This window comes from Schistocerca piceifrons, chromosome 10 (genome assembly GCF_021461385.2).
Source record: "Schistocerca piceifrons isolate TAMUIC-IGC-003096 chromosome 10, iqSchPice1.1, whole genome shotgun sequence".
Classification (NCBI taxonomy): domain Eukaryota; kingdom Metazoa; phylum Arthropoda; class Insecta; order Orthoptera; family Acrididae; genus Schistocerca; species Schistocerca piceifrons.
The window spans coordinates 44,179,593-44,206,803 of record NC_060147.1 but is presented as its reverse complement, the minus strand read 5'-3'; the positions used below and the strand labels follow the sequence as shown (position 1 = coordinate 44,206,803).

Here is a 27,211-nt window from a genome sequence, read left to right as displayed (position 1 = left end):
GCCTCGTTCTGCACACACTCCAGACAATGTGCAGAGAGTTAACGAATTGGTGACTGCTGACAGACGCATCACAGTGAACGAATTGTCACGCTACGTTGGAATAGGGGAAGGAACTGTTTGCAGAATACTGAAAGTGTTGGTGTTGAAAAAGGTTTGTGCCAGGTATGTTCCCAGGATGTTGACAGTGGCTCACAAAGAAACAAGAAAAACGGTATGCAGCGAACTTTTGGAACAGTACGAGATTGGTGGAGATGAATTTCTTGGAAGAATTGTGACAGGTGATGAAACTCGGTTCCATTTCTGAGGATGTACGTCTGGAGTACAGCATTGTATGGTAGTGAAACATGGACTGTGGGAAAACCGGAACAGAACAGAATCGAAGCATTTGAGATGTGGTGCTATAGACGAATGTTGAAAATTAGGTGGACTGATAAGGTAAGGAATGAGGAGGTTCTACGCAGAATCGGAGAGGAAAGGAATATGTGGAAAACACTGATAAGGAGAAGGGACAAGCTCGACTGTGTCGTGTTCGACGACATCTGCAAAAGCAGGATGTTTTGCTGTTGCACGACAATGCACGGCCACATGTCAGTCAAAAAACCGTGGAAGCGATCAGAAAACTCGGATGGACAACACTGAAACACCCGCCTTACAGTCCTGACCTGGCTCCATGTAACTATCATCTCTTCGGGAAACTGAAAGATTCTCCTCGTGGAACAAGGTTTGCAACTGATGACTCCCTTGTGCACGTTGCCAAACAGTGACTCCAACAGGTTGGTCCAGAATTTTACCGTGCGGGTATACAGGCGCTGGTTCTAAGATGGTGTAAGACAGTTGAGAGGGATGTAAATTACGTGGAGAAGTGAAAATATTGTTCCTAAAGAATGTATCTACACTCTGTAAAACTTTCAAACATGTAGAATAAAAGATGGATTAAAAAAATAGTTTGGAGTGACCCTCATAACACAGGAATCAGTTTAATTTTTCAAGGAACTCCTCAACAGAATAGGAGTGACCCAAGAAGAAACTCTTCAGTTTCGATTTGAAAGCGCGTGGATTTATGCTCAGATTTTTGAATTCAAGTGGTAGCTTATTGCAGATGGGTGTAGCAGTATAACGCACACCTTTCTGCACAAAAGTCAAGGAAGTGCGATCCAATTGCTGATTGGATTTCTGCTTTCTAGTAACTGAGTGAAAGATGCTAATTCTTGGGAATGAGCTGATATTGTTAACAAGAAACGACAGTAAAGTATATGTATATTGAGAGGCCAATGTCAGAATACCCAGACTAATGAATAGGGGTCACAAGAGATTCGCGAACTTACACCACTTATTGCCCGAATCGCCTGTTTCTGTGCCAAAGATATCCTTTGAGAATGGGAAGAGTTTCCCCAATATATAACACCATACGTTATAAGCGAACCAAAATAAGCAAAGTAGACTACTTTTCGTGTCGAACTATCACTTACTTCAGATACCGTTTGAATAGCAAAAATGGCAGCATTAGGTCTTTGAACAAGATTGTGAAATGGGCTTTCCACGACAGTTTACTATCTATCTGAACATCCAGAAATTTCAACCGTTCAGTTTCAATAATCATATGCCAATGTGTTAAATTGTGTGTTGGAAAGTGTAGAAACTGAGTCTTACTGTGATTTAGTGTCAGTTTATTTTCTTCAAGCCATGAACTTATGTCATGAACCACACTACTGGAAACAGAGCCAATGTTGTACAGAACGTCCTTTACTCCTAGGCTAGTGTCATCAGCAAACAGAAATATGTTAGAGTTACCTGTAATATTAGAGTGCATATCATTTATACAGATAAGGAACAGAGTGGCCCCAACACTGATCCCTGGGGCACCCACCCATTTGACTGCACCGCACTCAGAGCCCACATCACAGCCATTCTCAACACTGTGTATAATGACCTTTTGTTGCTTGTTATTAAAGTGAGAGGTAAAACAATTATGAGCTGCTCCCTGTATTCCATAATGGCCAGTCTTCTGGAGCAATATTTTGTAATCAACAGAATAAAACACATCAGTTAAATCAAGAAATATGTCCAGCGTTTGAAATCTTTTGTTTAGCCCATCCAGTACCTCACAGAGAAAAGAGAATATTTTCAGTTGTTAAACCACTTCTAAAGCCAAATTGTACATTTCATAGCAAATTATGTGATATAAAATGATCAATTATCCCCACATACACAGTCTTGTCAACACCTTTAGCAAACACTAATGGCATATAAATGGGTCTAAAATTGCCTACATTATCCCTTTCTCCCTTTTTATAATGTGGGTTTAATTCTGAGTACTTTGATCGTTCAGGAAACTAACCAATCTTAAAGGAAAAATTACAAAAAAGGCTATCTACTGGGCTAACATATGCAGCACAGACTTTAATATTCTGCTAGGCACTCCATCATGTCCATGAGAGTCCTTAGTCTTCAATGATTCAATTATTGACCCAGTCTCCCCCAGTCAGTATCGCACAGAAGTATTTCAGACATCAATCTCAGAAAGGCTTTTTCCAAGGGATTTGTACGATTCTCTGTAGAAACTAAGTTTTTATTTAATTCACCAGCAACGCTCAGTCAATGATTGTTAAATACTGTACAACATGGAGACTATATCGTTATCTACATGCGGATCTTTTGAAACACAAACAGCAGGGACACTTTTGTGACACTTGAAGTTTCCCCGGCTGATATGTTGTAAATAGTGTTCACGGGTTTAGCGCCGGATAACGATGTGCAAATTCCACAATACTTCCTTGGAGCAACTATCCGACATTTTACATTTTCAGGTGGCTGAATTTTGCTGGTACGACTGACGGTATCCTCAAGTTGAGGCCCCTGTAAACCGAACACGTGCGCGAAGAAAGTGCAGACGCGGATATCATGCATGCGCAATTATTTGCAGGTAGTTGGCACGGTACTCAAATGCCCTCTGCCGAAAATCGCAGAAAATCTGAAGTGGTGGAGATCTCTTCTCAACAGCAGGTTCCAAGGCATCCTAGATATGCTCAATAATGTTCATGTCTGGGGAGATTGGTGGCCAGCGGAAGTGTTTAAACTCAGAAGAATCTTCCTGGAGCCACTCTGTAGCAGTTCTGGACGTGTGGGGTGTCGCATTGTTCTGCTGGAATTGCCCAAGGCCGTCAGTATGCACAGTGGACACAAATGCGTTGAGGTGATCAGACAGGATGCTTACGTACTTGTAACCTGTCAGAGTCGTATCTAGACGTCTCAACGGTCCCATATCACTCCAACTGCACACGCCCCACACCATTACAAAGCCTGCACCAACTTGAACAGTCCTGTGCTGAACTGTAGGGTCCATGGAGTCAAGAGATTGTGTCCATACCTATACACGTCCATCCGCTCGATACAATTTGGATCGAGACTCGTCCGACCAGGCAACACGTTTACGGTCATCAACAGTGCAGTGTCGCTGTTTCCGGGCCCAGTCGAGGTGTAAAGCTGTGCATCGCGCAGTCATCAAGAGTACACGATTGGGCCTTCGGCTCCGATAGCCCGTACCGATGATGTTCTGTTGAATAGTTCGCACGCTGACACCTGTTGATGGCCCTGCATTGATATCTGCTGCAATGTGCGGAAGGGTTGCACTTCTGTCACTTTGAACGATTCTATTCAGTCGTCGTTGGTCCCATTCTTGAAGAATTTTCCTCTAGCCGCAGCGATGTCGGAGACTTGATGTTTTACCGGATTTCTGATAATCACGAGACACTCGTGAAACGGTCGTACGGGGAAATCCACACTTCACCGCTTCTTCGGAAATGCTGTGTCGATCGCTCGTTCGGCGACTATAACACCACGTTCAAACTCACATAAATCTAGACAGCCTGTCATTGCAGCAGCAATAACTGATCTAACAACTGCGCTGGACACGTATTTTTTTTTCCTTTTTGGCGTTTAACGATTTTAGTTGTTATGTTCCCCAAAGTCTTTGTGGAGTCAGGTAGTCGGAGATGTAAGGGCGTTCAGGAACATAATAACTAAAATGTGCTCAAGAGAATCTGAGGATGGCTGCACGGTAAGCCGTGTCATAATAAACAAATGTTATTGCGATCTTGACAGTCGTTTTAACCAAACACCAGATTGCTGCGCTCAACAGACAGTGTCGTCCAAATTAAGATTTCTACCACACCTACATCTACATCTACGCAAGCCACCCAACGGTGTGTCGCGGAGGGCACTTTACGCGCCACTGTCATTACCTCCCTTTCCTGTTCCACTCGCGTATGGTTCGTGGGAAGAACGACTGCCGGAAAGCCTCCGTGCGCGCTCGAATCTCTCCAATTTTACATTCGTGACCTCCTCAGGAGGTATAAGTAGGGGGAAGCAATATATTCGATACCTCATCCAGAAACGCACCCTCTCGAAACATGGACAGCAAGCAACACCGCGATGCAGAGCGCCTCTCTTGCAGAGTCTGCCACTTCAGTTTGCTAAACATCTCCGTAACGCTATCACGGTTACCAAATAACCCTGTGACGAAACGCGTCGCTCTTCTTTGGATCTTCTCTATCTCCTCTGTCAACCCGACCTGGTACGAATCCCACACTGATGAGCAATACTCAACCATAATTCGAACGAGTGTTTTGTAAGCCACCTCCTTTGTCGATGGACTACATTTTCTAAGGACTCTCCCAACGAATCTCAACCCGGCACCCGCCTTACCAACAATTAATTTTATATGATCATTCCACTTGAAATCGTTGCGTACGCCTATTCCGAGATATTTTACAGAAGTAACTACTACCAGTGTTTGTTCCGCTATCATATAATCATACAATAAAGGATCCTTCTTTCTAGGTATACGCAATAAATTACATTTGTCTACGTTAAGGGTCAGTTGCCACTACCTGCACCAAGTGCCTATCCGCTGCAGATCTTCCTGCATTTCGCTGCAATTTTCTAATGCTGCAACTTCTCTGTATAGTACAGCATCATCCGCGAAAAGCTGCATGGAACTTCCGACACTATCTACTAGGTCATTTATGTGGTGTCACCACCAGACACCACACTTGCTAGGTGGTAGCTTTTAAATCGGCCGCGGTCCGCTAGTATACGACGGACCCGCGTGTCGCCACTGTCAGTAATTGCAGACCGAGCGCCGCCACACGGCAGGTCTAGAGAGATGTACTGGCACTCGCCCCAGTTGTACAGCCGACGTTCATAGCAAAGGTTCACTGACAACTACGCTCTCATTTGCCGAGACGATAGTTAGCATAGCCTTCAGCTACATTTGCTACGACCTAGCAAGGCGCCGTATTCAGTTGATAATATTATGAAGCATGTACCGTAACGAGAAATGTTCTACAATTGTGGATTAAAGTTAAGTATTACATCATCTACGTACTTTATTTGCAATTCTCAAGATATTGTCCTGTTCCAGACCTCACGCCAGTCAGCGTGTAATGAAACGCGTGCATTTCGGCCTCCTATAGAAAAACAGTGTTGGCTCTTCTGCTAACACTACAATTTATACGCTATTGGCCATTAAAATTGCTGCACCAAGAAGAAATGCAGATGATAAACCGGTATTCATTGGACAAATATATTATACTAGAACTGACATGTGATTGCATTTTCACGCAATTTGGGTGCATAAATGTTGAGAAATCAGTACCCACAACAACCACCTCTGGCCGTAATAACGGCCTTGATACGCTTGAGGATTGAGTCAAACAGAGCTTGGATGGCGTGTACAGGTATAGTTGCGCATGCAGGTTGGACACGATAACACAGTTCATCAAGAGTAGTGACTGGTGTATTGTCACGAGCCAGTTGCTCGGCCACCATTGACGAGACGTTTTCAGTTGGTGAGAGATCTGGAGAATGTGCTGGTCAGGGCAGCAGTCGAACGTTTTCTGTATCCAGAAAGGCACGTACAGGACCTGCAACATGCGGTCGTGCATTGTCCTGCTGAAATGTAGGGTTTTGCAGGTAGCGAATGAAGGTTAGAGCAACGGGGTGTAACACATCTGAAATGTAACGTCCACTGTTGAAAGCGCCGTCAATGCGAACAAGAGGTGACCGAGACGTGTAACCAATGGCAGCCCATACCATCACGCCGGGTGATACGACAGTATGGCGATGACGAATACACGCTTCCAATGTGCATTCACCGCGATCTCGCCAAACACGGATGCGACCGTCATGATGCTGTAATCAGAACCTGGATTCATCCGAAAAAACGACGTTTTTTCATTCGTGCAACCAGGTTCGTCGTTGAGTACACCATCGCAGGCGCTCCTGTCTGTGATACAGCGTCAAGGGTAAGCGCAGCCACGGTCTCCGAGCTGATAGTCCATGCTGCTTCAAACGTCGTCGAACTGTTCGTGCAGATGGTTGTTGTCTTGCAAACGTCCCCATCTGTTGACTCAGGGATCGAGAGATGGCTGCACGATCCGTTACAGCCATGCGGATAAGATGCCTGTCATCTCGACTGCTAGTGATACGAGGCCGTTGGCATCCAGCACGGCGTTCCGTATTACCCTCCTGTACCCAGCGATTCCATATTCTGCTAACAGTCATGGGATCTCGACCAACGCGAGCAGCAATGTCGCGATACGATAAACCGCAATCGCGATAGGCTACAATCCGACCTTTATCAAAGTCCTAAACGTGGTGGTACACATTTCTCCTCCTTATACGAGGCATCACAACAACGTTTCACCAGGCAACGCCGGTCAACTGCAGTTTGTGTATGAGAAATCGGTTGGAAACTTTCATCATGTCAGCACGTTGTAGGTGTCGCCACCGGCGCCAACCTTGTGTGAATGCTCTGAAATTCTGATCATTTGCATATCACAGCATCTTCTTCCTGTGGGTTAAATTTCGCGTCTGTAGCACGTCATCTTCGTGGTGTAACAATTTTAATGGCTAGTAGTGTATATATTGTGAAAAGCAATGGTCCCATAACACTCCCCTGTGGCACGCCAGAGGTTACTTTAACGTCTGTAGACGTCTCTCCATTGAGAACAACATGGCGTGTTCTGTTTGCTAAAAAGTCTTCAATCCAGCCACACAGCTGGTCTCATATTCCGTAGGCTCTTACTTTGTTTATCAGGCGACAGTGCGGAGCTGAATATAGGAAGAGCTCCTCGCATTCACGTCCGGTGTGAGGCCGGCGTTACGCTTGCGTGGCTGGCGTGTGAGGATAAGCGGAAGGGCTATGGGCGGCGGATGAACCGCTTGTGGGCCGGCGTCCGCTTCAGGGTGACGCGTCGTGCTGAGCCCACGGCGACAGAGATGGATGGACAGACGCTGCTTCGTGAGCTCACGGCAGACCAGCGGCCGCAGCCTTGGCCAGCGGCAAAGCACTCTGCCTAATTGAACGGCCGCACACGCACGCACACACACACACACACACACGCACATCCCGCATCAGGTAGCGCCTGAATTCCCACCCCCATAAACGGTGTTTCTGTAACGGCTAGACCTGTGTCAAAAACCGATTACGCAGCGGAGTACTTTTCAACTACACTACAGGCCATAAAAATTGCTACACCACGAAGACGACGTGCCACAGACGCGAAATTTAACCGACAGCAAGTAGATGTTGTGATATGCAAATGATTAGCTTTTCAGAGCATTCACAGAAAGTTGGCGCCGGTGGCGACACCTACAACGTGCTGACATGAGGAAAGTTTTCCACCAATTTCTCATACGCAAACAGCAGTTGACCGGCGTTGCCTGGTGAAACGTTGTTGTGATGCCTCGTGTAAGGAGGAGAAATGCGTACCATCACGTTTCCGACTTCGATAAAAGTCGGATTGTAGCCTATTGTGATTGCGCTTTATCGAATCGCGACATTGCTGATGGCGTTAGTCGAGATCCAATGACGGTTAGCAGAATACAGAATCGTTGGGTTCAATAGGGTCATGCGGAACGCCGTGCTGGATCCCAACGGCCTCGTGTCACTAGCAGTCGAGATGACAGGTATCTTATCCGCATGGCTGTAACGGATCGTGCAGCCATGTCTCGATCCCTGAGTCAACAGATGGGGACGTTTGCAAGACAACAACCATCTGCACCAACAGTTCGACGACGTTTGCAGCAGCATGGACTATCAGCTCGGAGACCGTGGCTGCGGTTACCCTTGACGTTGTATCACAGACAGGAGCGCCTGCGATGGTGTACTCAACGACGAACCTGGATGCACGAATGGCAAATCATTTTTTCGGATGAATCCAGGTTCTGTTTACAGCATCATGACGGTGGCATCCGTGTATGGCGACATCGCGGTGAACGCACATTGGAAGCGTGTATTCGTCATCGCCATACTGGCGTATCGCCTGGCGTGATGGTATGGGGTGCCATTGGTTACACGTCTCGGTCACCTCTTGTTCGCATTGACGGCACTTTGAACAGTGCTTGTTACATTTCAGATGTGTTACGACCCGTGGCTCTACCCTTTGTTCGATCCCTGTGAAACCCTACCTTTCAGCTGGATAATACACGACCGCATGTTGCAGGTCCTGTACGGGCCTTCCTGGATACAGAAAATGTTCGACTGCTGCCCTGGCCAGCACATTCTCCAGATCTCTCACCAATTGCAAACGTCTGGTTAATGGTGACCGAGCAACTGGCTCGTCACAATACGCCAGTCACTACTCTTGATGAACTGTGGTGTCGTGTTGAAGCTGAATGGGCAGCTGTACCTGTACACGCCATCCAAGCCCTGTTTGACTCAATGCCCAGGCGTATCAAGGCCGTTATTACGGCCAGAGGTGGTTGTTCTGGGTACAGATCCGTTTATCATCTGCATTTCTTCTTAGTTGAGCAATTTTAATGGCTAGTTGTGTATTAACAACAATGAAAGAAGCCACCAGAGATCCACTGACACATTAATTATGCCACGGTCGGATTCGGTATAAAAGAGAGAGAGAGACTGAGAAGAACAGAGAGAGAGAGAGAGAGAGAGAGAGAGAGAGAGAAAACACATCACCTTGTTACACTGCCAACAGTCTGCATAACGAATCTACACAGAAACGGTCTATTGACACACAGTCAACATCGGTTCAGATAACATCGTTCTTGTGAAACACAACTACCTCTTTATTCACATTAAGTGCTGAGTGCTATTGTCAAGGTATTTCAGATCGATTCCGTATTCCTGGATCTCAGGAAGGCTTGTGACACTGTACCACACAAGTGGCTCGCAGTAAAATTGGGTGCTTATGGAACATCGTCGCAGTTATGTGACTGGATTTGCGATTTCCTGTCTGAGAGGTCACATTTCGTAGTAACTGACGGAAAGTCATCGAGTAAAACAGAAGTGATTTCCGGTGTTACACGATAAATCAGTCAAATGTAAAGGCCGTAAATTGAACTAAATACTTAGTAATTACCATTATGAACAACTTAATTTGGAAGGAACACATAGAAAGTGTTGTCATGTGATGATGATGGTGATGTTTGATTTGTGGGGGTCTGAACTGCGCGGTTATCAGCTTCCTTACAAATCCCCAATCTTTTCTTAGTCCAATCTCGTCACTTTCATGAATGGTGATGAAATGATGAGAACAACACAAACTCGCACTCCCCCGCGGAAAAAATCCCCTACCCGGTCGGGAATCGAACCCGGGAGTATGGATTTGGCCCACCCTTAACTTTGTTGACAGCTTCCACTCTCGCAGGCATACGTTCAGTCAGGTGGTGGAAGGTTTCTTGGGAAATGGCAACCCATTCTTCACGGAGTGTTGCACTGAGGAAAGGTATCAATGTCGCCCGGTGAGGCCTGGCACGCAGTCGGCGTTCCAATACATCCCAGAGGTGCCCTATAGGATTCAGGTCAGGACTCTGTGCAGGCCAGTCCATTAAAGGGATGTTGTTGTCGTGTAACCACTCCGCCACAGGCGGTGCACTCTGAACAGGTGATCGAGGGTATGGAAAGATGCAATCGCCATTCCCGAATTACTGTTCAACAATGAGAAGCAATAAGGTGCTTAAAACATCAATATAGGTCTGTGCTGTGATAGTGTCACTCAAAACAACAAGGTGTGCAAGCCCCCCTCCATGAAAAACACGACCACACCATAACACCACTGCCGCCGAGTTTTTCTCTTGGCAATATACTCGCTGGCAGATGACGTTCACCGGCCATTCGTCACACTCGCACCCTCCCATCGGATCGCCACATTGTGTACCGCGATTCGTCACTCCACACAACGTTTTTCCACTGTTCAATCGTCCAGTGTTTACGCTCCTTACACCAAGCGAGGCTTCGTTTGGAATTTGCCGACGTGTTGCATGGCTTATGAGCAGTCGCTCGACCATGAAATCCAAGTTTTCTCATCTCCCGGCTAACTGTCGTAGTACTTGCAGTGGATTCTGATGCAGTTTGGAATTCCTGTGTGATGCTCAGGATAGATGTCTGCCTATTACACATTACAACCCTCTTCAACTGTCTGCGGTCTCTGTCAGTCAACATAAGAGGTCGGCCTGTCCACTTTTGTGCTATACTTGTCGCTTCACGTTTCCACTTCACTATCACATCGCGAATAGTGCACCTATGGATGTTTAGGAGTGTGGAAATTCGCATACAGACGTATGACACAAGTATCACCCAATCACCTGACCATGTTCGAAGTCCGTGAGTTCGGGGGAGCGCCGCGTTCTGCTCTCTCACGTTTTCTAATGACTACTGAGGTAGCTAGTACGGAATACCTGGCAGTAAGTGGCAGCACAGTGCACCTAATATGAAAAATTTATGTTTCGGTGGGGGGGGGAGGGAGGGGTGGTGCCCGGATACTTTTCATCACATAGTGTACAAAGGGAGAAACGATCACCATGGTAAAGTAAGGGAAATCAGAGCTCGCATGGAAAGTTCGTTCTTTCAGCGCGCTATACAGGATTGGAATAATAGAGAATTGCCAAGTTAGTTTGGTAAACCCTCTGCCAGGCACTTAACTGTGATTTGCAGAGTATCCATGTAGATGTAGAATTGCTTCCTTCATCCGACCTGGTACGGATCCCAAACACTGGAGCAGTACTCAAGAACAGGTCGCACCACGTCCTATATGCGGTCTCCTATGTAGATGTAGAGTTGCTTCGATGTCCTCCTTCAGTACGACATGGTACGGATCCCAAACACTGGAGCAGTACTCAAGAACAGGTCGCACCACGTCCTATATGCGGTCTCCTATGTAGATGTAGAGTTGCTTCGATGTCCTCCTTCAGTACGACATGGTACGGATCCCAAACACTGGAGCAGTACTCAAGAACAGGTCGCACCACGTCCTATATGCAGTCTCCTATGTAGATGTAGAATTGCTTCGATGTCCTCCTTCAGTACGACCTGGTACGGATCCCAAACAGTGGAGCAGTCCTCAAGAACAGGTCGCACCACGTCCTATATGCAGTCTCCTATGTAGATGTAGAATTGCTTCGATGTCCTCCTTCAGTACGACCTGGTACGAATCCCAAACACTGGAGCAGTACTCAAGAACAGGTCGCACCACGTCCTATATGCAGTCTTCTATGTAGATGTAGAATTGCTTCGATGTCCTCCTTCAGTATGACCTGGTACGGATCCCAAACAGTGGAGGAGTCCTCAAGAACAGGTCGCACCACGTCCTATATGCAGTCTCCTATGTAGATGTAGAATTGCTTCGATGCCCTCCTTCAGTACGACCTGGTATGGATCCCAAACAGTGGAGCAGTACTCAAGAACAGGTCGCACCACGTCCTATATGCGGTTTCCTATGTAGATGTAGAATTGCTTCGATGTCTTCCTTCAGTATGACCTGGTACGGTTCCCAAACACTGGAGCAGTACTCAAGAACAGGTCGCAGCACATCCTATATGTGGTCTCCTTTACAGGTGAACCACTCTTTCCTAAAATTCTCCCAATAAACAGAAGTAGACCATTCGTCTTCCTAACACGGTCCTCACATGCTCATTCCATTTGATACTGCATTGCAACGCTACGCCCAGATATTTAAACGACTTGACCGTGTCAACTGCCAGACCAGCATGGTCTACAAGGGACTGAATGGAACCTCAGAACCGCTTCGCCATTTTACATAGGACAAGCCCATACCGTTTTGCCAATCTCATGACGCAATAATTCTACTTATGCACTGGTGAGAGATCAGCAGAAACTGCAGATCCGTACAATAACTAAGATACCAATGAGGTTGGTTTCAGAGTGTGCCGATACAATAGCTCCATACTTCGCAATCATATACAACGGCTCGCTCGTATGCAAAGACTGGAAAGTTGCACAAGATTCATTGACACCCAAGAAACGAAATAAGAGCAATCCGCTGAACTACAGACACGCATAGCCAACGTCGATTTGTAGTAGGATTTTGGAAAATGTACTGTGTTCGAAAGTTATGAATACCTCGAAGAAAACGATTCATTGACAAACATACGACACGGATTCAGAAAATATCGTTCTTGTGAAACACAACTAGCTCTTTATTTTCGACAGGGTACGTCAAATTTGGTCCATATATTTAAACTCCCAGAAGACTTCTGACGCAGTCGCACACAGTCGACTTCTAATTAAATTACATGTCTATGGAGTATCGTCTCAGTTGTGTGAATATATTACTGATTTCCTTTCAGAAGGGTCACATTTCGTAATTCCCGACGGAAAGTTACCGAGTAAAACAAATGTAATATCTGGCGTACCCTACGGAAGTGATATATGCCGCCTGCAGTTCTTGAGCCGGCCGCTGTGGTCGAGCGGTTCTTCGCGCTTCAGTCCGGAACCGCGCTGCTGCTACGGTCGCAGGTTCGAATCCTGCCTCGAGCATGGACGTGCGTGATGTCCTTTGGTTAGTTAGGTTTAAGTAGTTCTAAGTCTATGGGACTGATGACCTCAGACGTTAAGTCCCATAGTACTTAGAGCCATTTGAACCATTTTTGCAGTTCTTGATCTGCATAAGAGTTTAGTAATCAGTCCTCTTTGAATTTTTGAAGATGATGCTATCATTCACCGCCTTCTAAAGCCATCAGATGATAAAAATAAATTGCAAAATTATTTACGCAATGTGTCTGTATGGCGCGAAAAGTGGAAGCTGACTGAAGTAACGATAATTGTTAGTCATCCAAATCAGTAGTAAAAATAATTCGCTAAATCTCGGGTACAAGATAAATCAAACTAGATTCAACTATATACTTAGAAATGGAATTACGAATAACTGAAATTGGAACAGTCACATAGCGTTGTGGACAAACACCAGAGACAGCGCTTTATTGGCAAAAAACATAGAAACTGTGAAAAGTCTACTAAAATGATTGCTTACACCACGCTTGTTCGCCCTCTTCAGTATTGCTGCATAGTATGGGATTCATCGAAAGAGTTCAAAGAATGGGAGCTCGTTTTGTATTGTCGTGAAATAGCGGGGAGAGTCCACGGATATGATACATGAATTGGGGTAGTAGTCATTGGCATTTCCTCAGAATGGGAAAATATTTTGTTCCGCCCACTTCCAGGGGGAGGAATGATGATCATATGCCGGCCGCTTTGGTGGAACGGTGCATGGGGACTTAATTTTTAAAAATGCAAATAATTGTAGTCGCTGTGTGTCCGGTTGCGAAGTCTCGTAACCGGTTGGTCCTGAGTAGTATTAGTACGCAATCTGACTGCATAAAATAACAATAAAAATTGAAAGGAAATTTCCGTTAACACAATTGATTAATTAAGTCACGAGCAACTATAAAAGCTACGAAGCAACAAAGCACAAGTGTAACTGTTCTGTGTGTGGAAGTGTGATTCAACGTACATGTATCTGGCACGGTTCTTCCTCAATACGACAAGATATTTTAAACACCATTTACAATGAACTAATTGAAAAACCAGAAATACTATAATTGCACATAGAAACCAGAATTACAAGTCTAATACATGAATACGAGCCAGATGCTTTGTTGACTGAACCTGTGACCAAGAGGCATTGTTATTTAGGAAATTTGAAATAAAAAAAAAGTTTTTGCTACCTCCATATATATTGACGAAAAATACACTGTGATCATTGCGACATCTTCCATATACACATTACACCAACCGAACAGCATCTGCTGTCTCGCCCTACAGAACAATAACTGCCCACGACATGCTCTCAGCTAGTACTGCTCTCGACAACCTCTCAACAAGCACTGCCCACGATAACCTCTGAACTACAACTGCCCTCGACAACCTCTGAACAACCACTGCCAGTGGAGGCGGCGGAATAATACTCTTTGGCGCAATCTCTGGCGCTGTGACTCAGTGTAGCGACCTTTCAACGGTCCTAAGCACTTCAGTCCGGGACCACGCTGCTGCTACGGTCACAAGTTCGAATCCTGCCTCGGGCACGGATGTGTGTGATGTCCTTAGGTTAGTTAGGTTTAAGTAGTTCTGAGTTCTAGGGGACTGATGACCTCAGAAGTCAAGTCCCATAGTGCTTAGAGCCATTTGATTTTCTTTGAACAAAATAGAATTCAGAGCTCGCACAAGAGGATTTAAGTGTTCGTTTTCTGTGCGTACTGTTCGAGAGAGGAATGGTAGAGAAGTAGCTCGAGCATGGTTCGATGAACCCTCTGCCTGACAGTTAATTTTGAACTTCAGAGTAATCGTGTAGATGTAGATGTAGACTAACAAGGGGAGGCCGCCAATTGTGAAATTCAGATTCGATCCATACTGCGCATAATAAAAGCTCATGGCCAGAGGTATAATGTGGCAAAGCACCAAGATGCACTTCTCAGCCGTTGTCGAGAAAATCGACAGTTAAAAGAAACCGTTGCGGTTAAATACTCTCTACGATTACTAATTTTCTGCACCGTCGTGGTGCAGCGGTAAGCGGTCGGATTCGTAATCCGAAGGTCGCCGGATCGATTCTCGCGCCTTGCTACCTTTTTTGTTTTTTTAACTATTTGTTTTTTGTAATTCAGATTTATATATATAATTCCCGGCAATCAGTTGCAACAATTATGCATATAATAAGTTGTTGAAAATCGTTTGTCGTGGAAAAACTGGCGACTTCGAACATCATTGTTTTCCGCAAACAAAGTTGTATTTCACAAATGTTATTAATTATCTTCATAATGTTAACCACGTATAGGTAACGGAAGACGTAGAAACGATATTCCGAAACGAATACGTATAGCGTAAGTCAAACGTTCGAATTAGAATAGAGACCCCACGAACACAAACTTGCTGTGGCAGGTATGAAATATAAACTCCGTTACTCGCTCGTTACACTTGAAGGACAGATGTTGAATGGGCCGAAACGAGCCGCCGCATAACAGCGTAGTTGCCCGCTAACTTCGAAAGAAGGTAGATGCGGTCCCTAGCGCAACTTATAACATCGTCGAAAATCAGTGCGGACGGGAGAGCTTTGGTACACCCCGTTAAACAAACGGAAAAATGGAGGCGGTACAATTGGAGAGCGATCCGCCTTATATATATATATATATTTAAATTACAAAAAACTAATAATAAAAAAATTGCATGGCGCAAGATTCGAACCGGCGACCTTCGAATTACGAACCCAAGCGCTTACCGCTGCGCCACGGCGCTGTAGAAAAATTATTAACCGTAGAGAGTATTTCACCGCAGTGGTTTCTTTTAACTGTCGATTTTGTCGACAACGGCTGAGAAGTGCATCTTGGTGCTTTGCCACATTACACCTCTGGCCATGAGCTTTTTTATGCGCAGTATGAATCGAATCTGAATTTCACAATTGGCGGCCTCCCCTTGTAAGTGACCGAAACGACCTAAAGTACTACGACCACATAAATCCAATTCTACAAAATGCAGATGCGGTGCTGGGATTGGATGTCTGGTCTAGTATGTCATTTAAAGAAGTGATGTGTTCTGCAAGCATCATTCGAACCGACGAAATATGATCGCCACTATAAAAAGTTCATATTGGTATGTATTAGATAATCAACTGTCGGGATGTGCGCTGAAGAGCCAAACAAACTGGTGTGTAAGTAGGTTGTTTAGGTTTCTATGTTGGTAACATCATGTAGCGCTCTGTATGAAAATCACTGGCTGTGCTGTGTGCAGCCTGTGGCTGGTTCGCATTGTTGGAATATTCGCTATTGTAGTGTAGGGCAGTTGGATGTGAACAGCACGTAGCGTTGCGCAGTTGGAGGTGAGCCGCCAGCAGTGGTGGATGTGGGGGGAGAGATGGCGGACGATCTGGACGTGTGTCCATCAGAAAGGGTAAATTTGTAATACTGGATATCATGAACTGATATATATATATATATATATATATATATATATATATATATATGATGACTTTTGAAGATTATTAAGGTAAATACATTGTTTGTTCTATATCAAAATCTTTCATTTGCTAACTATGCCTATCAGTGGTTAGAATCCTTTATTTAGCTGGCAGTATTGGCGCTTGCTGTATTGCAATAGTTCGAGTAACGAAGATTTTTGTGGGGTAAGTGATTCATGAAAGGTATAAGTTATTGTTAGTCAGGGCCATTCTTTTGTAGGGGTTATTGAAAATCAGACTGCGTTGCGCTAAAAATATTGTGTGTCAGTTTAGTGCTCATCAGAATAAGTTCAAAATGACTCTGAGCACTATGGGACTCAACTGCTGTGGTCATCAGTCCCCTAGAACTTAGAACTACTTAAACCTAACTAACCTAAGGACATCACACACATCCATGCCCGAGGCAGGATTCGAACCTGCGACCGTAGCGGTCGTGCGGTTCCAGACTGTAGCGCCTTTAACCGCTCGGCCACTCCGGCCGGCATCAGAATAAGCAAAGTGAGAAATGTCTGAGTACGTTCAGTGCTGCTCAGCTGTTTGAAAATCAAATAACGTACGAGGTTTATCAGCACAGTAATTCACTAATTTTTCTAAGGGTATGTTTCAGGTGTACCTGCCTAATATCGTGTAGAGCCACCGCTAGCATGCAGAAGTGCCTCAACTCGAAGTGGCATGGACCTGACTAATGTTGAAGTACTACTGGAGGGAACTGGCACCGTGAACCCTGCAGGGCTGTCCATAAATGGGTAAGAGCTGGAAGGGGTGGAGATCTCTCCCGAACAGTACGTTGCAAGGCATCCCAGATATCTCAATAATGTGTGTGGCACGTAAAGTGCCCTCCGCCACACACCTTTGGGTGGCTTGCGGAGTATAATTGTAGATGTAGATGTAATGTTCATGTCTGTGGAGTCTGGTGTCCAGTGAAGTTTTGCAACTCAGAAGACTGTTCCTAGAGCCACTCACAAGGGAACCTCCCCATCGCACCCCCCCCCCCCCCCCCTCAGATTTAGTTATAAGTTGGCACAGTGGATAGGCCTTGATAAACTGAACACAGATCAATTGAGAAAACAGGAAGAAGTTGTGTGGAAGTGTGAAAAAATAAGCAAAATATACAAACTGAGTAGTCCATGGGCCACATAAGCAACATCATGGACAGAGTGTAGTTAGAAGCGCCGTGGTCCCGTGGTAGCGTGAGCAGCTGCTGAACGCGAAGTTCGCCGGCGGACGGCGTGGAGGTAGGACGTAGTGTGGTGTGCGCTGCGCCGTGTGTGCTTCCGCGTGGTGAGTCTTGCGCTTGCTGCGGATTAAAACTCCGTTTATAGAACGCTTCGAGAAGTAATGAGTAGCATGCAGTGATGGCTCAACCAAGTCGAAAAGATACGTTGAAACTTACCTTTGATCCTCGATATGCCAGACCCAAGTCGTTTGAAGTAGAAAATTGGTTAGAAGAAGATGTGAAGCTCTCCTTTAATGATATAATCGGGATCCATCTGTCGATTGTAGCTTGTGTCGTGTTTGTTAAAATACGTAGTTCCGAGTTGTGCGAGAAAATAGTTTAGTCTTCCGGAGGTGTCATGCAATTTAAGCACTCAGATGGAAACGTTGGTGAAGTCACCGTTGCACATGCTGGTTTTGGTATTCGCACAGTTCGAATATTCGAGTTGCCTTTTGAGATTTCAACAGACCAAATTAATGCCGTAATTTCACCCTTCGGCAAAGTGCACAGCAACTTTGCCGAGAAATGGTCAAGCGCGCACAAATTCCCAGTACTAAATGGAGTACGGCAGCTTCGAGTTGAGTTACAAAAGCACATCCCGTCGTACATCAATGTCTGCGGATATAGAGGGATTGTAATTTATGACGACCAACCGCGAACCTGTGCCGCCTGTAACAAGACGTTTTAGCCGGCCGAAGTGGCCGTGCGGTTAAAGGCGCTGCAGTCTGGAACCGCAAGGCCGCTACGGTCGCAGGTTCGAATCCTGCCTCGGGCATGGATGTTTGTGATGTCCTTAGGTTAGTTAGGTTTAACTAGTTCTAAGTTCTAGGGGACTAATGACCTCAGCAGTTGAGTCCCATAGTGCTCAGAGCCAGCCTGTAACAAGCCTGGGCACGTTCGCGCAGAATGTATACAGCGGCGCGTGGCGCAGCTGCCGGCCGGCGAGGCCGCCAGGCCACCGGCGATGACAACACTGCCGGGAACTTACGCCGCCATGGCACGCGAACGGCCGACTGCTTCCTCAGCCCCTGAATCGTGTGCACATACAAATTCTCCAGGCACTGAAATTCCGATGGATGTCAGTGCCGTCATAGCTGACGACCTACAAGAGTCCCACCAACCTACGAAAACAGTTGAAGTTTCACCGAAACAGGCACCTGCAACTGTTAAGGCAGCAGATCCACCGGAAGTTGAAGACCGACACACCTTGCAGGAAAGCGAAACTAACTTGGATACTGAAGAAAGTCCGTCGAGAGGCAATTCTCCCAAAAAAAATAAGAAACGCCGGCTGGCGCGCAAAGGTGCAGAGGAGACGGCTCCTACACTCCGACAAAAAGCAAAGGAAATAGGTAGTAGCTTAAGCCAACAGATGGCTGGCAACACGAAAGCGACACCAGTTTCTGAGGAGCGTTCCCCTTCTGCACTGGAAAAACGGGACGTCCAAGGAAAGCTAACAAAGAAAGCACCCACCCACCCTCAAGAAGCGAGTCACTCTCCTGAAGATTCACTCGTCCAACCCACGATGACAACGTCAACCAGCTGGGCAGACGAATGCGATCATAACAATGCGGATGAAGAAATGACAGAAGTTTCAGAAACTAAAACAGACTGTACTCCAGCCACAAAGGTGGCTGATTTCTTCAACGAAGACGTCTCCGTGAAGGAACTTTCTAAAGGCCAAGGACACACCACTGAACCATTTGCTACCGGTGAATATTATTAAAATGAGTATTAAAGCTGACGCTTGCGAGACAAAACGGAAGAATGTTGTTTAAAGTTTGATCAAGTAGAACGACCAATGTCTGACATACAAGCGTACAAGATCGCTACAGTAAACCTTAATAAGATTAGTAGTTCCTTTAAACTACAGAACTTAAAGGATTTTATATATGCTTCTGACAGTGACAGTATCCTTTTACAAGAAGTGACAGACATTGAGCTCGGTAACGTACCTGGCCTCAACGCCATTACAAACCCAGGGCATAGAGCGGAAACGGGCACGGCTCTGCTCACAAAGGAGGGCATAGTAGTCCAAGATGTAGTAAAACTACCAAACAGTAAAGGCATAGCGGCCACAATAAACAACATACGACTCATTAACGTGTATGCCCCTTCAGGATCCAGTAACAGGCACCGCAGAACGGAGTTCTTTAAAGAAGAAATTGTCCCACTATTTGGAACTCGATATGAACACCTTATCCTAGGAGGAGATTTTAACTGTGTTTTGCATGCCAAAGACCAAACTCCCAATTTCAACTAGTGTACTGAACTGGAACGTATAGTTAATGACTTAAGACTAACAGACTCATGGGAACATATGCACGGTGCAGCCCCTGGCTTCACCCACGCCACAAGTCACTCGGCGAGCCGTCTCGACAGGATATATGTAACTCATAATTTGAAACACCACATTTTGCAGTCCGAAATATGGCCTACCGTTTTCTCGGATCACGTTGCGTACATATGCACAATCAATCTGACAAAACAAGGGACCTACCGAGGTAGAGGCACATGGAAGCTCAAGGTGTCACATCTGGAAGTCCAAGCTTGTCAGGAGGCACTTTACAAGTTGTGGAGAGAGTGTGAAAGCAAATGTAGCTCGTACAACTCTGGCACTGACTGGTGGCTCAAACATGCCAAACCTAAAATACGGAGGTTTTTCATAAATTACTCAAAAGACAAAAACTTTTGATACAAATCAACTATAGACTTCTACTTTCAGTGTCTAAGGGATTTGTACAAGTCCGATGCAACAGTTGTGGACAACTACGAAAGAATTAACAAAATTAAAGCAAAAATTTTGGTTCTTAGGCGTAAACAACTGGAAGGCTACCAAATACGGTCGCGTGCCCAGAATATAGCACAGCACGAGGTCACTTCCATTTATCATGTAATTCGTGAAAGAAAAAGGGCGTCTCGCAAGATAATCTCTGAAATAACAACTGATGATGGAAGGAAGCTGACGAAGCAGAGAGAGATTAATGAGGCAATCGTACAGCATTTTGAATCCTTAATGTCTAGTCAACCAGTTGACGAACAGCTTCAAGACGAGTTAACGATCAACCTCCAGGGCAAAGTATGCCACGCGGAAGCACAAACTCTCATCTCGGAAGTGACTGAAGAAGATGTCGAAGAAGCTATATATGGAAGCATGAAAAATAAGGCTCCAGGGGCAGACGGAATTCCGGCAGAATTTTATCGCAAATTTAGTGACCTCGTAAAAGCTAAGTTAACTCTCATCTGCAACGAACTACTAAACCCTGAAAATGACATCCCGAAAGAACTTCGTGAGGGACTCGTAGTGTTAGTGCCAAAAACCACCAACATGAAAATTGTAAGCGCTCTGAGGCCAATCACGCTTTTAAACAGTGACTACAAAATCTTTGGCCGCATCCTCGCTCGCAGGCTGAAAACCACAATGACCAGCGTCACTGGCCCTTATCAAACAAGTGTGGGCAAAGATAGAAGAATTCTCCAGACCCTTTGTGATTACAGGGACCTAATCTCAACGGCCGAAGTCTGCAATATAAAATGTGCACTCATCTCACTCGACTTTGATAAAGCATTCGACAGGGTAAATCATCGTTTTCTCCTTCGGACCATGGGCGCAATGGGCTTCCCTCCTAGATTCATAGCAGTAGTACGAAATACATTAACAAACAACTCAGCCAGATTTGTCATCAATGGGCACATTAGCCGCCCGATTGACGTCACCAGCTCCATTAGGCAAGGGTGTCCAATGTCAATGGCACTCTTCGCCATCGCCATCGAGCCCCTGCTTGCCTCCCTTATGAAACATCTACAAGGGCTACAAATACATGGAGAAAAGATCGTGTGCAAGGCGTACGCTGATGATGTTGGCTTTCTAGTCGTGAATGGCACTGAAGTAGAGAGCGCACTACAAATAGTAACAAAATATGAACAGGCATCTGGTGCAAAACTAAATAGAACAAAGTCGGGGATTTTCAACATCGGCCGTGGAATTGGGGCGCAAACGCAGGGTCTGTTACGCGAGCTTGAAACCATGAAATGTCTCGGCATAGATTTTAAAAGAAATATCAAGCACACTATTGCTGCGAATTATCGAAAATTACTTAACAGCATACGCGCCTCTGTACAAGCACATAGTATTAGGAAACTCGATGAACTTCAGAAAGTAATAGTGGCAAATGTATACATCACATCCAAAGTCAATTATGTAGCACAAGTTCTGCCACCACCTGCGCCTTTGTCGAAAAGTATCGCATCTGCACTAGGACATTTTGTCAGCCGCGGTCATATTTTCAAAGTCAAATATGACGTTCTGATGCTCCCTACGAAATGCGGTGGGTTAAATCTCACCGATATCAGCAAAAAAGCGCAAGCCTTATACCTTTCCACCACATACAAACAATGGAAGGAACCACGTGGCACCCTTGTTGCACATTTGTTAAATGAAATAGCTCCTGCTGACATCAGTGCACCTATAAATGTCCAACACGTACCCAACGGACTATACCACTTGAAATACTTTTTAGTGGAATACAGCTACATACAGGCAAGGATCCCTGAAAAAGACATAATGAAAGTGAAAGAACTTTACAATAACTTGATGAAAGACAAACCCAGAAACGACGTAGAACAAAAGTATCCTTGTTATAACTGGTAAACAATATGGCAAAATATTCACTGCCGGAACCTGCCAACGTATGTTAGATCGACCTGGTACTAAGCTGTAAACAGGAAAATTCCGACGAACTCTAAACTGCACTCTATTCGATTGGCCGAGTCACCGCTGTGTACATTATGTAATATACCAGACACCGAAGAGCATAGATTGTTGTGTGACAAGGTAAAAGACATATGGCTCTACATAAGACAAAAGATAGCGAGCGTCAGCAGAACTACGCCCAACGCCGTTACGCCTGCTGCATTTTTAAACCCTGACAGTATACCTTACCCTAAAACAAAACGAAACGCAATCAACTGGTTGAAAGGCCAAACGGTGCATTACATCCTAACAAAAGAATCAAGCAATAGGGAGGACTTCTGGGTATACCTTACAACTGAGCACCAAAAGTTGATGTGTACTAAAAAATACAAGGAAAACTACGCAAATTTTTTAACTAAAACAATACTGTAACCAATAGAAGTGCGTAATTTACATTATCCAACGAAGCATTTCGTATATTAGACGAAAGCTTTGTGGTACAAGGTTGTACTTCACGTAGCAAGAGGAGGATATCCAACAGCAAGTAATCGGAGAAGATCATAAATATAAACCAGTTCGGCCTCTATGTTTATATTACTTTGTTTTGGGGGAACCATACGACACAGTGATGAAACTGGTATCTACCCTTTATTTAGTTTCTTTCTTTCACTCCTACTTTTCACAGGAAGACATATTTATGTTATTATGTGTAAAATCAAGCAGCAGAAGCCTACTTTAAATCATTACCTTTCAGAAGAAGAGAATTTTACTTATCAGCAATAATGAGTTTGCTTCTTTCCGTTTTTCCACGCCCGGAGAACGAAATTTTACAGATGCAGTTACATTTCCATAACAATTATGTGACTGCCTTCTCAATGGAACTTACATTTATTTTTATTCAAGCCATGTTGCAAACAAAGGCAACAGAAGGGGCATATTTCGTTTGTCGTTCAGAAGAAGCGTGTTTCCACATCATCAAGTTACATTCATTCTTTAAAGGCGGAGAAGCCGGGCCGAGAAGGCAACACTTGGCGAGCGTAAAGGACGGGTTGAAGGGGAGGAAGGAGACCCGTAAATAAAAATAAAAAAATTAAATTAAATTAAAAAAAAAAAAACGAGAGATCCTTGGTTCAAGCCTTCCCTCGACTGAAAATTTTACTTTCTTTATTTTTGCATAGTTATTATCTGTCCGTTCGTTCATTGACATCTCTCTTCACTGTAATAAGTTTAGTGTCTGTGTTTTGCGACCGCACTGCAAAACCGTGCGATTAGCAGACGAAAGGACGTACCTCTTCAATGGGAACAGAAAACATTTGATCCTAAGGTCATAGGTCAACCGATTCCTCCACAGGAAAACACATCGGATATATTCTATACGACACTGGTGACGGCATGTGCGTCACATTACAGGAATATGTTGTCGACCCACCTAACTTGTACACTTGGCGAATGGGTAAAAAGATTCTTCTACCTTGCCCGATTTAGGTTTTCTTGTGGATGTGATAATCACTCCCAAAAAAGTGATGAAAACATAAGAGTTTGTCACATAAACCGAAAATAAAAAATTAAAATTTACACTTGATGGAAGATTTGAACCTAGGACCTTTCGTTCCACAGCTGCTCACGTTACCACGAGAACACGGCGCTCCTGCGTTCCTACCGTCCTTATTGTTGCTTATCTTCCCTTGAACTACTCAGTTTGTATATTTTGCTTATTTTTTCACAGTTCTACACAACTTCTTCCTGTTTTCTCAACTGATCTGTGTTCAGTTTTTCAAGGCCTATCCACTGTGCCAACTTATAACTAAATCTGAGGGGGGTGCGATGGGGAGGTTCCCTTGTCAGTAACAATTCTGGACGTGTGGTAGATGAGACATTCAGGTACAGACAAACAAATAAATGATGACTAACTGAAACCCTCAGCTGCCGACAGGTGTTGTTGATATACCTCGATGTGGGCAGCTGGAAGTGTGTGCCCCGACCGGGACTCGAACCAGGGATCTCCTGCTTACATGGCAGACACTCTATCCATCTGAGCCACCGAGGCCACAGATGAATAGCGCGACTGCAGGGACTTATCCCATGCACGCTTCCCGTGAGACTCACATTCCCACATCTGTGTCCTCGGTGGCTCAGATGGATAGAGCGTCTGCCACGTAAGCAGGAGATCCCGGGTTCGAGTCCCGGTCGGGACACACATTTTCAGCTGTCCACATCGAGGTATAACAACAACACCTGTCGACAGCTGAGGGTTTCAGTTAGTCATCATTTATTCCAGGGAAACGCTGCACGGTCATCAACAGTATCTGTTCTTTCAAGAATAGTTACTGTCTTCATATATATAGTTAAAAGGCTACCCAGCTTTTGACCTTCGTCTGTGCGAATGCGCACAGGTTGCCCAAACTCTTACGGGAATCGCCAAAGCGTGCGCGAGTAATGAGTGGATGGGCAAATTTCTATAAGGTACAATACATATCTAGAATTGTGGACAGTTGGGAATGTGAGTCTCACGGGAAGCGTGCAAGGGATAAGTCCTTGCAGTCGCGCTATTCATCTGTGTCCTCGGTGGCTCAGATGGATAGAGCGTCTGCCATGTAAGCAGGAGATTCCGGGTTCGAGTCCCGGTCGGGGCACACATTTTCAGCTGTCCACATCGAGGTATATCAACAACACCTGTCGGCAGCTGAGGGATTCAGTTAGTCATCATTTATTCCAGGGAAAAGCTGCACAGTCATCAACAGTATCTGTTCTTTCAAGAACAGTTACAGTTTTCATATATATAGACAAACAAATGATTACAATTTTAAAAAATAGATGATTTTTTCAAGAAACAGAGCTTCACAAACTGAACAAATCAATAAGACGTTGGTCCACTGCTGACACTTACGCAAGCAATTGCTCCGCTTGGCATTGATCGACAGAGCTCTTGGATATTATCCTGAGGGATATCGTGCCAAATTCTGTCCAATCGGCGCGTTAGATCTGTGGTATCGATAGCTATGATGCCAGGGCGTAGGTGCAAGTTCTTAGGTTCGCACTACGACACCGACACCAACGACAGCGCCCTCTAGCCGGCGCTGTCCAGATCTACGAGCTCCGCTCCAGATTCAGCTCATATGATGAAGAAAGAGCAGACGGCCGGGACACTTCGCTTCATATAGAGACTTCGCACTACTTACGACGGGTCTAAAACTTCGCACCTGCGTGCTCATCATTGCAAAGTTATGTAACCATTTACTAACTTTGTTTCTGCCTATAGTAAACACCTATAGTTTTACACACAGTACCGAAGTGTTTTACCTCTCCTGCTCCTATTCGCTTTCGTCATTCGCGCAACCTTTCAGGCGGGATACAAAAAGATCGTCAAAATTCCGAGATGGTTGCAGGGCCCTGTCCATATTTATCGAAACATTCTTTAACCGGGAGAGACCTGGCGCCCTCAGTGCCCGAAATAGGGTTTGGCAAGCAGGAAAACAAGCACTAGAAGCTCTCGAGGTGGGCGGGCATTATCTTGTTGAAATGTAAGCCCAGGATGGCTTGCTATGAAGGGCAACAAAACGGTGCGTAGAATATTGTCGACGTGCAGCCGTTGTGGAGGAGTGCTGTGGATGACAACCGAGGGGGTTCTACTACGAAAGGGCATGGGACACAGACGATCAATCCTGGTTGTCGAGACGCATGGTGGGGACAATCAGGCTGATATCCCACCGCTGTCTCTGGAAATTTCGTCGGCCTGGAATCTCATTGAGTAAACTCTTTAGTGATGACTCCCGTTTCGAATTGAGCCCCAGTGGCCAGGGAGGACGTGTCTGGAGATGCCTCGGACAGAGGTGGCGTACCAACCTGAGTCTCGTCCGTCAAAAGGGCTAAAAACCAGATGTGATGGTCTGGGCTGCTGGCCCGGATGTATGAGGGAGGGGGGGGGGGGAAGGGGAAGCACGGGCCATCTGCTCCTGGCAGAAATTTCAGGGGGCGCCAAATTCATATTCTTGAAGAATAGAAACCTTGTTTCACAAAGCGCCTAACACCAACGCGCTTTGTACGAGGGTCACTCCAAAAGAAATGCACACTATTTTTGTAAAAATACAGTTTTCATTCTGCACGTGTGAGAGTTTTACAGTGTGCAGATACATCCTTCCCGCTTGTTTTCATACTTAGTTCAACTTGTTCCGTCACAGCATGTCTTCAAGATGGCTGATACACTTGACGTATGTCAGAAGCAACGTGCTGTCATGGAATTCCTGTGCTGCGAAAACGAGACAGTGGAAAACATCCACAAGAGGTTGAAAAAGGTGTATGGAGACGCTGTTGTCGATCGCAGCACAGTTAGTCGGTGGGCAAGCAGGTTACGCGATGAAAGCGGGCACGGCAATATTGAGGATTGTCCTCGAAGCGGCAGTCCTTGCACTGCACACACTCCAGACAATGCGCAGAGAGTTAACGATTTGGTGACTGCTGACAGACGCGTCACAGTGAACGAACTGTCACGCTACTTTGGGATAGGGGAAGGAAGTGTTTCCAGAATACTGAAAGTGTTGGCGTTGAAGAAAGGTTTGTGCCAGGTGGGTGCCCAGGATGTTGACAGTGGCTCACAAAGAAACAAGAAAAACGATATGCAGCAAACTTTTGGAGCAGTACGAGAATGGTGGAGATGAATTTCTTGGAAGAATTGTGACAGGAGATCAAACATGGCTCCATCATTTTTCACCAGAGACGAAGAGGCAATCACTGGAGTGGCATCATGCAAATTCACCCAAGGAAAAAAAAATTCAAAAGCACAACTTCTGCTGGAAAAGTTATGGCTACGGTGTTTTTCGATTCTGAAGGACTCTTGCTTATGAACATGCTGCCAAGTGGAACCACCATAAATTCTGATCCATATGTGACGACACTGAAGAAACCTGAAGCTCGACTGAGTGGTGTTCGACCACATCGGCAAAAGCAGGATGTCTTGCTGTTGCACGACAATGCATGGCCACATGTCAGTCAAAAAACCGTGGAAGCGATCATAAAACTCGAACGGACAACACTGAAACACCC

General features: G+C 45.3%; 1 protein-coding gene and 3 non-coding genes across 4 annotated transcripts in view; 2 read left to right on the top strand and 2 right to left on the bottom strand.

Annotated features, from left to right (window-relative positions):
- LOC124718676 (C3 and PZP-like alpha-2-macroglobulin domain-containing protein 8) overlaps positions 1-27,211 on the bottom strand; it is an 852,528-nt gene that overhangs the window by 311,470 nt on the left and 513,847 nt on the right. The window lies entirely within an intron of this gene.
- Positions 24,145-24,218, bottom strand: Trnat-ugu. The gene has a single exon. It is a non-coding gene; the product is annotated as a tRNA-Thr (tRNA).
- Trnat-cgu lies at positions 24,292-24,366 on the top strand. Its single transcript has one exon. It is a non-coding gene; the product is annotated as a tRNA-Thr (tRNA).
- Positions 24,731-24,804, top strand: Trnat-ugu. Its single transcript has one exon. It is a non-coding gene; the product is annotated as a tRNA-Thr (tRNA).